The sequence below is a fragment of the Chrysemys picta genome, unplaced genomic scaffold (assembly GCF_011386835.1).
Source record: "Chrysemys picta bellii isolate R12L10 unplaced genomic scaffold, ASM1138683v2 scaf1193, whole genome shotgun sequence".
Taxonomy (NCBI): domain Eukaryota; kingdom Metazoa; phylum Chordata; order Testudines; family Emydidae; genus Chrysemys; species Chrysemys picta.
The window spans coordinates 665-12,885 of record NW_027053900.1 but is presented as its reverse complement, the minus strand read 5'-3'; the positions used below and the strand labels follow the sequence as shown (position 1 = coordinate 12,885).

The 12,221-nt window shown below is 41.0% G+C and overlaps 1 long non-coding RNA gene across 1 annotated transcript; it reads right to left on the bottom strand.

Annotated features, from left to right (window-relative positions):
• Positions 1-208: 208 nt before the first annotated feature.
• LOC135979745 (uncharacterized) lies at positions 209-10,201 on the bottom strand. Its single transcript, XR_010596992.1, has 3 exons — positions 9,706-10,201; positions 3,446-3,547; positions 209-315 (listed from the first exon to the last, which is right to left on the bottom strand). It is a non-coding gene; the product is annotated as an uncharacterized LOC135979745 (long non-coding RNA).
• Between the last annotated feature and the right edge of the window lie 2,020 nt (positions 10,202-12,221).

The window sequence follows — 12,221 nt, the reverse complement described above, 5'->3', positions numbered from 1 at the left end:
TGAATGGACCAGCTCACCCTGTGACAGGAACATAGCGCAGCTTGCTCTCACCTGTGATGTATTTAGTTGCACTTAAATATTAGTCATGTATAGATCTTTAAACACAAAAAAGAGGACAGTTAAAATTTTACATGAAATAAAAACTCAGCATCACCACTTCCATTTGAATAGTTCAGATATTAAAAATCCTACGTTGTCAAGTTCTGTCCGTAGACCATTGTAATCGTTCTTGGCTTGCTGCAAGTCCTGGTTGAGTTTCATCTCCTTGCACTGCTGAGCCACTGTCTGTAAGGCACGGAGCTGACGTAATACTTCCTAGAAATGTAGAAGATGGGGGAGGGGGAGGGAGGAGGGAGAAACACACTCCTGTTACATGTTTCTAGTCAAGTTACTATAACTATTAACACTGGAAAACATGGGGGAGGGACAGTAAATAGTCTCTGTAAATAGTTACTAATTACACTAAAGCCCTCTCTTACAGAAGCAAAAAGAGTTTAAAAACCATTTTTAAGTAAAGTCTAATGCACACCTCCGAAGATCCTTAGGAATCCAGCCCATCTCCTGCAATCTTTAGGAGATGCAAAGTAGATATCCATCCAGGTATAATTAGTTTTTGAGGCTTCTTCCCAGCCCCACGGTCCTTATGGTTGGGGCTCTACATGAATTTGAGAGGGAATTTATGTGGGGGAATAGGGCTATGAGGGGCACGGAACTTTTAGTAGAGGGTGTTGAGGTTGGTAAGGAAAAGAGAGAGCTAAGTGGGGGAGCAGAAAGTGGAGGAAGATAGGGAAGGGAAAGCACTAGTGGCGTCTCCTGGCAACAAACCTCTCTGCCAAACTTCTCTTGGCAGCAGTTGCAGGACTCCCCTCTAACAAATCATAGCAGGTTTGTCAGATGGAGAAGGTAGTGAAGTGCTAGTGCTTCCCCTCTGCTTTCTCCTAAGCACCCTCCTATCCTCCAGCAAGACACCTGCTCCATCCCATGTCCTCAAGTACCCCCACAGCCTGTTCCCACTCTCATTGCCAGCCAGAGACCCATCCTATGAAGTCCCCAACCCTCTTGGATCCCAGTGATCCATTTCCCCAAATCTTTGTCTCCCCCACTTACCCCCAGCCCCTCTGCCCTCATAACCTTTCCAAAGGCCCACTCCTACCCTGGGCTGGCCTGCCAGGAGCAGAAGAAGGCAGGTGGGGAGGGTCACACTCAGGAATAAGTGAGCCAATTACTAGCAAAATGTTCACGCTTTTTTCTGATTTTTTTATCGTCTAACTATAAATTAGAGGTGAACAAATTGGTAGCCTGCCTGCCCAGCCTACCTTGAAGAACTACGGATTCACTTCCTCTTACCAAGTTATAACCACCAGACTACTATTATCAACAGGTAAGGAACATTGCTTTAGTCAATTTAATTCGTGGTAGGCCAATAAATTGTTTCACTAACAAATGCAGATCCATCCAGCTGCCAAACTAAAAGAAAAGAAAAAATCCAAATAAAAGTAGCAAGGGAGAGTGTGACAAAGGAGAAAAAAAATGAAAGAGGGAAGGTCAGAGTGGAGATACTTAAAATATTTTCCCACTAACTTTCCCTCAATTTGAATACGAGCTACTAAAATTTGCCCCTTAGTGGCAAAATCAGAATATCATGTTACAAAAAAGTTATTTTCTTTACACTAACTGGCTTCTTTTGAGCTGTTTTGGCTACATGGATCCTACTCTAGGTGTGCACGTGCCCCATGTGCATGAGATTGGGTTCTTTTGGGTTGACAGTGCACAGTGTAGCATCAGCAGGTATCTTAATATGCACGCACACACACACGCACCCCCCTTTCTGGGGGGAGTATGGATAAGGTTTTGGGCAGGTAGCGGGTAGGGTCCTGGGGGACAGTTGGGGGGGGGTCTTAGGAAGGGGCAGTTAGGGGATAAGGAACACGGAGGCTTAGGTAGGGGGTGGGGTTCTGGAGGGCAGTTAGGAGCAGGGATCCCAGGAGGGGGCAGTCAGGGGACAAGGAGGCAGGGAGGCTTAGGTAGGGGGTGGAGTCCTGGGGGGCAGTTAGGTGCAGGGGTCCCAGGAGGGGGCAGTCAGGGGACAAGGAGCTGGGGAGAGGGTTGTGGGTTCTGAGGGGGGCGGGAAGTGGGAGGGGCAGGGGTGGGGCTAGGGCGGGGCTCCTCCCGTCCTCTTTTTTGCTTGCTAAGGCTATATGGTAACCCTATAATATGAGAAGGTGGATCTAATTTATTTAGTTCACAGAAGATCTTTATGCAGTCAAATATCCATTTCAAAAGTCTCTGGGTTGAAATAATGAGCCCTCTAGACCTGTCCCAAATATTACAAAAAAAGTTCTAGGCCAGTTATGGAAAGGCTTTGTTCTATGGAGATGATAGAAAAGTGCCCTAAAGACACCACTCATATGAAGTTTTGCCTCTCCAGGAGTCAAATGAGGTTTTGGGGGAAACACTGAGGGTCTATGCCCTGATGCAAACAAAAGCCTGAGACCACTCTGAATAAGAACCTAGGGCGAGATCAAAGAACAGTCATCTTGTCTTTGTGAAATATAGTAAAAGAGGTCCTGCCATTAACGCCTAAAGCTAGCTTATCCTTTGAGCAGAGATAACAGTCACCAAAAATCCTGTCTTGATAGAGAGGTGATAAAGGCTCTAACAGGGACAGGGGGGAGATCATTAGGTCCAGGAAGACAATACTTTGGTCCCAGGAAGGTCCCTCACTTGGGGAAGTGTAGTTGCTGTAGCCAACTACACTTGAGCACCACAATCTCCAGCGGCATGGTTCCAACGCAGGGCACAGGGCAGCCTCCATCAACATGGCTTTTAATCAGATATCCCTGTCTTTAAGAGTGCGAGGTCTGAAGTTTTTGCAGATCCTACACTTCTCTTTAATATGCGCCTCTCTGAGGCACTTAAGGCAGCTCGTGTTCATGTCACTAATAGACATAGGTTTGCTGCACCCAGCCCATGGCTTAAACCCCAGGGACCCGGCCATACCCCGTCCTTGGGGCTATGTCCCTAATGGGATTCCGCTCCTAAATGCTAACTGCTAACACTACAGTAACGATATACAAGAAAAACTCAGAGTCCAAAGTTAGAGAAACCACTATCGGACTTGTGAAAACAGGAAGCGTTCCAACAACCGTCACTGGTGGAAAGAAGGAACTGAGAGGGCATGGGACCAGCAGGGCCCAATGTACCAGCGCATAAGCACAGGGCTCCAGAGGTTGCCAAAGCCGGCCCTAGGGGGCGCGCACACATCAAATATGGAATCGACATGAGCAAGCACTCAAAGAAGAAGAATCCAATCTTGCGTGCCTGAGGCACATATGCACCTAGAGTGGGATCTACATGGACAAATACTCAAGGAACAACTTGTTCACTCTGGTAACAGCAGTCTGGAGGCAACTTTAAACTTGTGAAAAAATGGGTCTTGTCTTACCTTTTCCCGTTCTTTTCTTTTCTCTTCTAAGGAGTGACGATTAATTTCAACTTCTCTTTGCCATTTCTGTACTCTTTCCATGGTTTGCTCCATCATTTCAGTCTATAAAAAGTTTAATCATAAATCACAGTGATGCAAGGGGAATACTTATTATTTGTACTACAATAGCAATCCCGCCCCCGCAATCAGGATTGAAACCCCACTTTAGTAGGCACTGTTAAAAAAAAAAAAAAAAAGACCACATACATACGAGGAAGTCATGGTCTCTGCCCCAAAACTGCTTACAGTCTTCCATGACCTAGTGAACACCCACACAGGTATCCCATCCCAAACTGATAACAGATTACACTTGGCTATAGTACAAGTGTGTGCTAAGTTTCAATAAATGATCAGCAAAAACTAAAAAAAACTAGAAGTGTTTAGGCACAAGAGATAAATTCAATGCAACTTTCAATTTACAGTGAATCAGCACATTGATTCAACTGAAAAAAATGAGTGAACTATTTTGAACAGCAAGAACAGAAGAATTTTCATTGTTTAAAGTAGGTTAGACTGAAATTTTAAACTGAAAATCAATATGCTAAGAATTTCCTTTTTAGAGGAAATTCTCCTATTAGAAGTGTTTCAGTTTATCTGTCATAGAGGAAATTCTCCTATTAGAAGTGTTTCAGTTTATCTGTTATTTTATTAAAATAATATATTGCTTGTAATTTTGGTGGTTTATAAAGAACTAGAGTACACTGAAACCCCATTTAATAAATTCCCAGGGTAATTTCTATTGTGAAAACAATCTGCTGATATAAGTCTGAAAGTTGTCCAAAGCACACTACTATACATTTTCTCAGAACACAATACTACCGCCGCTCCTTTGCCTCTTACAGTTTCATTGTATTCACAGCATGTTAGGGAGACTTACAACCAATTTACCAGAAAGCTGTCCTAGCAGAATAACTGTTTTTCTCTCCACAGAACACATTTTTATTTTCTGAAGTCTTTTCTTTAAGACAAGTAACTATTTTTAAAGGTAATAAAAAAGTGAACTGCTGCTAAGATTTAAATCATCTTCATGGTTGGATGCTTTTAAAACAGAAGATGAACAATTTACTTGAATATAATTTTAAAAGGATGTGAAAAAATGCTGCTTTTGCTTTATTTCTTAGTAGTTTAACACAGTACAGTACTGTATTTGCCTTTTGCGGGGTGGGGGGAGGGAAAGGGGGTGTCTCTGCTGCTGCCTAATTGTGTTCTTCTGGTTCCAAATGAGATTTGTGTGGTTGACTGATCAGTTTGTAACTCTGGTGTTCGTAACTCTGAAGTTCTACTGTAAATTATGGAGCCACCATGAGCAAGCACATACATAGTTAAGCTTTGTTGGAGAACTGTGTAATGAATTGTGTTAGTCAAATATGTACTAAGTAATGTTAGAGAAATTATTATATATAAGACTATAAGAAAATAGGAAGGAATTTTTGCTTTTTGTATGTATTTCTGCTGCTTTAGATCATCAGATTTTGCTGAAACAGTCTGTAAATCAGAAAACTGATTGTGTGTCTCAGAAATAAAGTTCTTGACCAAGGAGAGAGCAGGGTAGAGAAGAGAGCTGTTAGCTTTCAGTAAGTCAGGTACAATCCCTCATCCTCCACCCGTCCAACAAGTAAAAACTCAAGACCACAAAAACAGATGAGTAAAAAGAATAAAAATTGCTGTAATGTAAGTACAACTGCATGGAGCCAGTGAGCATGACAGCAAGGAATAGATTCATTGGGAACTACATAGATATAAGTAAGTTTTAGCAGAATAAGCAAAAAATGTATTAATTTGGGTTAGTTATTGTGATTTATGCAGGAGAATCTTTTAATTAGGGGGTTAGAGTGGAATATATACGGATAAAGACACAGATGAGGTAGCTTGCTATACTGAGTCTGTGCAAAGTTACAGAACAGAGGATTAAAAAAATAGATGATTGACATAATAGTGGAGAAGATACAGAGGAAAAATAGCCAAGCATAGCAGAGATTTGAAAAGAGTCACCCTGTCCCCAAGAAAGATAACTTGAGCATTTCCTTTTCTTGTCTTATCTTTTTTTGCATGTTTATGTAATTCATAGGTGATAATAGCATTGTCTGAAAACATATATAATAAAGGCTAAAATAAATTGTTTCAGCCTAAATTGAAGTGGATTTGGTTCTCACCCAACAGGTTGACATTGGCATTTAAAATGGAACTAAAAATGCCTGTTTCACAGTATAATAAATTAATCTACTTTCCAAGTTTAGCAGAGTTACACTTTAGATGACATTAATTTTCTGCATAAAGTAGTTTCTTACTTTGCCAAAGAAAAGAATTTAAAAAAAAATCACAATATTAATAAAATTCACCACTTGTTCTCTCACCTTTTTCTTGGCTTTGAATATTCCAGTGACAGACCACCCCAGACTCTTCATATATTCCATATTTAATAATATAATTTGTAATTCAATCAGATTTCCAACTCATTTAAAGAAGCTAGACTGTAATAAGAAAAACTCTTAACAGTCACACCTAGAGGTTATGGTGACAGAGCTATGCCAGTAACTCAGGTGATTTATAAGTAGCATCATTGTGACATCAGAAGTAGCAACCAATCAATCTTTCCTCTGCAATTTGCTCAGTAACTCAGGTGATTCATAAGTAGCATCATTGTGACATCAGAAGTAGCAACCAATCAATCTTTCCTCGCAATTTGCTATCAGTCACTGAAGTGGAGAGGGCCTAGTCACAGCTCAAAAGTTCTCATTGTTAAATTACTTGAACATCTGTATACAAACATGGTCATAACACTGGATTGGCTCAATGTCCCTGGCCTCAACCTTCTCCCAGCCAAGACCGTCTCTCGATGGGCTCCTCACAGAGGTAGCAAAGAACAGCCCTTACTGTACCTCTCCAGAGGGAAATTCTTAACCCCCATTCATCTGATGGTATAATCTTCAGCATCCTGTAGATAGGGTGTAACATTCTTAAGTAGGCAGCAGAATCTGCATGCATCCATTAAAACCCTGACAGCAAAGGGTAGGTGACAACCATCACATCTACAGAAGACACATGTGGAGGTCCCTTTCTCCACGGCAACATAACTTCTTTCATCTAAGTGTGTATGGAGGGGCACAAAGGGGATGGGAAAAGAGTTAAGCTAAAGATAAATATGAAGAATCATGGAATCCATGACTTGCATGAGCTACAATGTTCTACCAAATGCACAGGAAAATTGTGGAGCTGCAGCAATTGGCAGAGGCCAAAACATTCAGCTGGACTTCCCCATGTTCTCAGGAATTCCTGTAGCCCCTCAGAGTTTCTCCACTAATCTCAACTCAGAGTGCCTGCAAAGTTCAGAAGCTCCACCAGAACCTGCAGTCCTCCTGGTAACAACAGAACCTGAGGAATACAGACTGGTTAACCCCTATCGTACTTCTAAGCACTACAATGTTCTCTGTTACTTAGCTCCCCCATTGTTCTCTGCATAACACCGGGGACTCTCTGCCAGCTTTCTTTCTTTGCATGGAAAAGATTTCAAAATGTCTTAAAAAAATAATCAAGAAAATCCCCAGGCAGAAACCAAACCAAACAAATCATTAACATCTGTGAGTAAAGTTGACAGTACATGTAAGTGTTTTTTTAAATTCATAATAATGCTGCAGTTATTAAAAACAAACAAAATCAAGCATTAGAAACCAAGGTAATTCAGAGTTAAGATCAAAATAAAAGACAGCCTAACATTTGAAAGTAGGCAAGTCCCTCTGCTCCTAAAGCAGGGGTGGGCAAATTTTTTGGCCCGAGGGCCACATCGGGGTGCAAAACTGTATGGAGGGTCGGGTAGGGAAGACTGTGCCTCCCCAAACAGCCTAGCTGCTTTACGTATTTCCACAACAGAAATATATCAGCCATGATTCCTAAGCTCTGTAGAATAAATACTGAATGAAGCAGGAGAATCCATATTAACCACTTATTAAACAGGCCCTCACACAGTCATCTATGCACCTAACTGGATGAAGATCTAAAAGATTTCATCCTTTGCAAATTAACATGCCAAAGCACGTCTGACATGCAACATAGAGAGCATAGCAGCAGCCTTAGAAGCGGGTGGTTCAGAGAAAAATAGAGGCAGATGAATCTGCTAGTTCAGATGTAAGTCTGTGACAACTGTCAGTAGGAACACAGGATGTGTCCTAAAGACGCTTTGTCCGGACATAAGGTAGCATAAGTTGGGCTTTGAGCAGGGAGTTGGACTAGATGACCACCTGAGGTCCCTTCCAACCCTGATATTCTATGATTCTATGACCCAGGGCCTGAAGCTAGTCTCATTGCTTTACCCATTAAGTACATCTGGAGCAGGGCTTCTCTAGATTTGCAGGTCCTGCAAGTGAAGGACTTGCAAATAGAACATTTTCCAGAGATATTCCCCCAGACAAAATAAATATTTTAAATGCCAAACATTAAAGGGTATAGTGCCCTTGTTTGATGGGCAGTATGTAAATCCAGGGGACTTAGAAGAAGCCATCCTGGCACCAGAAAGAAATAGCTATTCTGGTTAAAAAAGCAAAATGCCAATGGGCAACAACTAACTATCCCTATCTATACGATGCACAAATTTGAAAAGAGCCAGTTATTTTGTTAGCACTGCTCACTGCCCATGTTCTTCTTGAAGCCAGGAGGCATGAGAGCAACTGAGTGGTGGCTGGCCTGCTCCACCCTTTTATGCACTCGGTGCAGGACATGAGGCTGCTCAAGGTGCATGAGACTCTGAACATGGGTGAGTGGGGTACATTGCACACCGTCAGCAAACTGTGCATATGGATAACCACTCGAAGGGGAAAAAGTTACAAAGGGATAGCAGTGGTCTGTTCACTAAACCGATAATACACTGGCTTTTACAAATTGTCCTAGAGCCAGTACAAAAAGCCCTTGATCAAAACACCAGTTCAGTATGGAGACCTAATCTTGCAAACTCTGATGTGAAGGACTTGTAAACAGCACATTTTCCAGGAAGAAAGATTAGAGGCTAGAGTCACTGACGAGGCAGAGTTGAGGTGGTTTGAGAGCCTTAATGATACATTTCCAAATTTTTAAATGTTGGGTTGCAATTTTCGTTTAACTTAAAAATACAGGAAATTCAAAGTTAATACTTGTTAGTTTTAATTACTACAAATTTATTGTAAGGGACTCTCATTCTTAACTCGAGTTTACCCAAGTATTTAGCCTGCGATAGTTTAGAATCCAAATAACTTTCCCGTGAATTTATGGTAGTTTAGGCTGAAAATGTTAAACTATATGACAGTGTCCCTTTAAGGTCACAATTGGCCACCAGGTGTCATTCTTGCTCTATGTAATATTATTGGTAGGGACTACGGTCCATTTTGGTCAATTTTACTGTCATAGGATTTTAAAAACCATAAATTTCATGATTTCAGCTATTTAAATCTGAAATGTCACGGTGTTGTAATTGTAGGGTCCTGATCCAAAAAGGTGGTGTGTGTGTGTGTGTGTGGGCGGGGGGGGGTCACAATATTATTGTGGGAGGGGGCGTTTGCGGTGCTGCTACTCTTACCACTGTACTGATGCTGGTGGCGGCGCTGCCTTCAAGCTGGGAGGCCGGAGAGTGGTAGCTGCTCGCTGGGAGCCCAGCTCTGAAAGCAGAGCTACTGTCAGCAGCAGCACAGAAGTAAGGATGGCATGGTATGGTATTGTCACCCTCACTTCTGCGCTGTTGCAGGTGGGGCACTGCCTTCAGAACTGGCTGCCTGGCCAACAGGCACTGCTCTCCGGCTGCCCAGCTCTGAAGGCAGCACAGAAATAAGGACCCTCAATTTGAGGAACACTGGTCTCTCCCATGAATCTGTATAGAATAGGGTAAAAGTACACAAAAGACCATAGTTCATGGTCCGTGATGCGTTTTTCATGGCTGTGAATTTGGTAGGGCCCTACTGGAGAAGATGTTCCAGATCTTCAGTGAATCATGCCCGAAGGCATGAGGCTGCAAGATGCTAAGTACCTGCTAAGAAGTGCTTGGACCCTTGCAGAAAATGGCAAGCTAATTAAGAACTTAAGGTTGTCCAACATAATGCATACTTTCAATTCATTATCCTCAGGATGTTCTAAAAAACATTATTCAAGTATCTTGAATCTTGTAAATATGACTGAATGTTTGACACACACTACTGCTAACAATCATTATAAAAGCAGCCAGAAGAGGCCTGGTGCAACATGGTACAGTGCCTGGGCAGTACCTTGATCATGTTGTGCTGTCATTCTATTCAATTCATCTCTAATTTTGTGCAAAGCAGAATCTTTTTTCTGTGAATTCCAATTTTGTTTTCTCCAGCTGGAGTTCAATTTCTTGAAGTTTGTTCATATGGAATTTCTTTTCTTTTTCTTGATCTTGTAGCAGATATTCCAGTTCTTGAACTTTAAAGTTTAATTCTTAATTTAAAAGAAAAAGGATTAATATGATGCCTTCTACTTAAAAAGGTATTTACTGTATTAGTACTTTAAAGCAGCCTACACATTCTAATTAGACATATTCTATGCACTTGATAAGATGCAAATAAAAAAATAACTACTTAAAAACTGCTTATCAGGTTAAATATGTAGCAATATAAAAAATTTTAAGACTCTATTATCAAATTAGGAAAATTGAAAGGCCTTTAAAAGTCTAGTTGGCACAATTTAGGTTTATTTTTTGAGCTTGGATAGTGACTGTAGATCAGTTTCACTTTGTTTTTTACTAGCTTCATTTTCTGCTTCTTATGCATTGGCACAACATCACAGTGTTTAGGCCACAAATTTTGCAGAGGCTCTTTGTCAGGGGTTCTCAAACTGGGGGTCGGGACCCCTCAGGGGGTCTTGAGGCTATTATGTGGGGGGTCACAAGCTGTCAGCCTCCACCGCAAACCCTGCTTTGCCTCCAGCATTTAATATAGTGTTAAATATATTAAAAAGTGTTTTTAATTTATACGGGGGGGGGGGGTGTGGAACTCTCAGAGGCTAGCTATGTGAAAGGGGTCACCAGTACAAAAGTTTGAGAATCATTGCTCTTTGTTTATAAGAACTACCTCCACTGGAATTTTCTAAAACGTTATTGAAACATTTCTTTTTGGTCTTAAGTTTTGAAAAAGCTGCTTCTTAAGAAAAACTATTACAAACCTGTGTTTTGGGCCAAATTTAACCAAATGGTGTTCATTTAACTTATTCAATGCATGTCTCCCTTTTTGGAAGGGGCTTTAGTAAATATAATATAGGCTCTTTTTTCACATCACTAAAACACTGTGTATCTAAAAATCGAAACTGCTTTTGTCATGATACACATGTGTGTTTGGGGAGGCTCAGAATCTATAGTTTCTTTTCCACAGACTTCAATGAAATTTTGCACATGAAGAACAGTAATCATCAATTTCAGATTATTAGCATGTGAAATAAATGATCTGATCATTCTTTTATGAAGACCTATTCCACTGGTACTCTATCTGCAAACAAACAGATGGCAGCCAACAGCAGTTGAGAATTTTCCTTTTTTCGGTCATTGACCCTTCACCCTGCCCCATCCCCTTCCTCCTCCCCCACCCATCACCCCCCCCCCCCAATCAAACAAAAAAAAACAACCTTCAGGCTTCCAAAGCTGAAACTTCATCTTAGGTTTGCAATTAACTTTACGATGTGACCGTGCATATAAACTAAGCCTTGAATGAAAACTCTTCCCATTTAAACTAACGGTAAGCAAAGGGTGAGTGTTTGAATTGAGACGACTATCCTGCAGAACAGCATTACCATTTAAAAAATTATCTTTTCCGAAGACCATTTGCCAACGATTTTGGCTTAATTGGATTAAAGTAGAAATCTAAGAAAGTAGACCCATCCAGTCACTGAAAAAAAAAAATGTAGGATACAGATACTGTCCCAACAATGTAACAAAATTTACTGACAGAAAATCTGAAGACCAAAGACAGATGGCAGAGCAGAAGACATGAAATGGCCTTAAGTCACCGGTCACCTTATCTGCTGAAGATAAGGTTCATCCTATAGTGTTTATTAAATGTTTACAAAGACTTCCAAGGGAATATTCTGCACAGCTGCACTGACACTATGGCTACACTACAGCTTAAGTCGACATAAGTTGTGTTGCTCAGTCGTGTGAATTAGTCACCCACCTGAGCAACATAACTTACACAGAGTTAAGCGTCAGTGTGGACAGCACTGTGTCGGCAGGAGACATAGCTACCACCGCTTGCGGGGCCCGGAGTAATTAAGCCAGTGGGAGATCTCTATCCCATCGGCTTAGAGTGGCTACACTAGAGAGCTTAAGCTTAAGCTCTCTAGTGTAGCCGCAGGGGGGATTGTGGGGGGAAAGACTTCTCAGTTGAAGAAGCTCCAGATGCTCATTCTACTATGGTTTTAGTTTAACCAGGCAAGGATCCCCATGAAAAATGAGTTCTTGATAGAACAGATTACTCTACAGAATCTTCCAAAGAATTAAATTAAAAAACACAATAAAACAAGTCAGTTTCTTAGCTCCGTTAATTTTTTCATACTGGAAAAACTTTATAAATCAATAAAATAATTAATAAACATGTACATAGTGTTTTTTACCCAGAGATCTCAAAACATCTTACAAATTGAGTAGGTATTTTACCCCTATTTTATATATAAAACAGTCTTCGGTGAAGTCCTTAAACACTTGCATCTGAAGAAGTGAGGTTCTTACCCACGAAAGCTTATGCTCCCTATACTTCTGTTAGTCTTAAAGGTG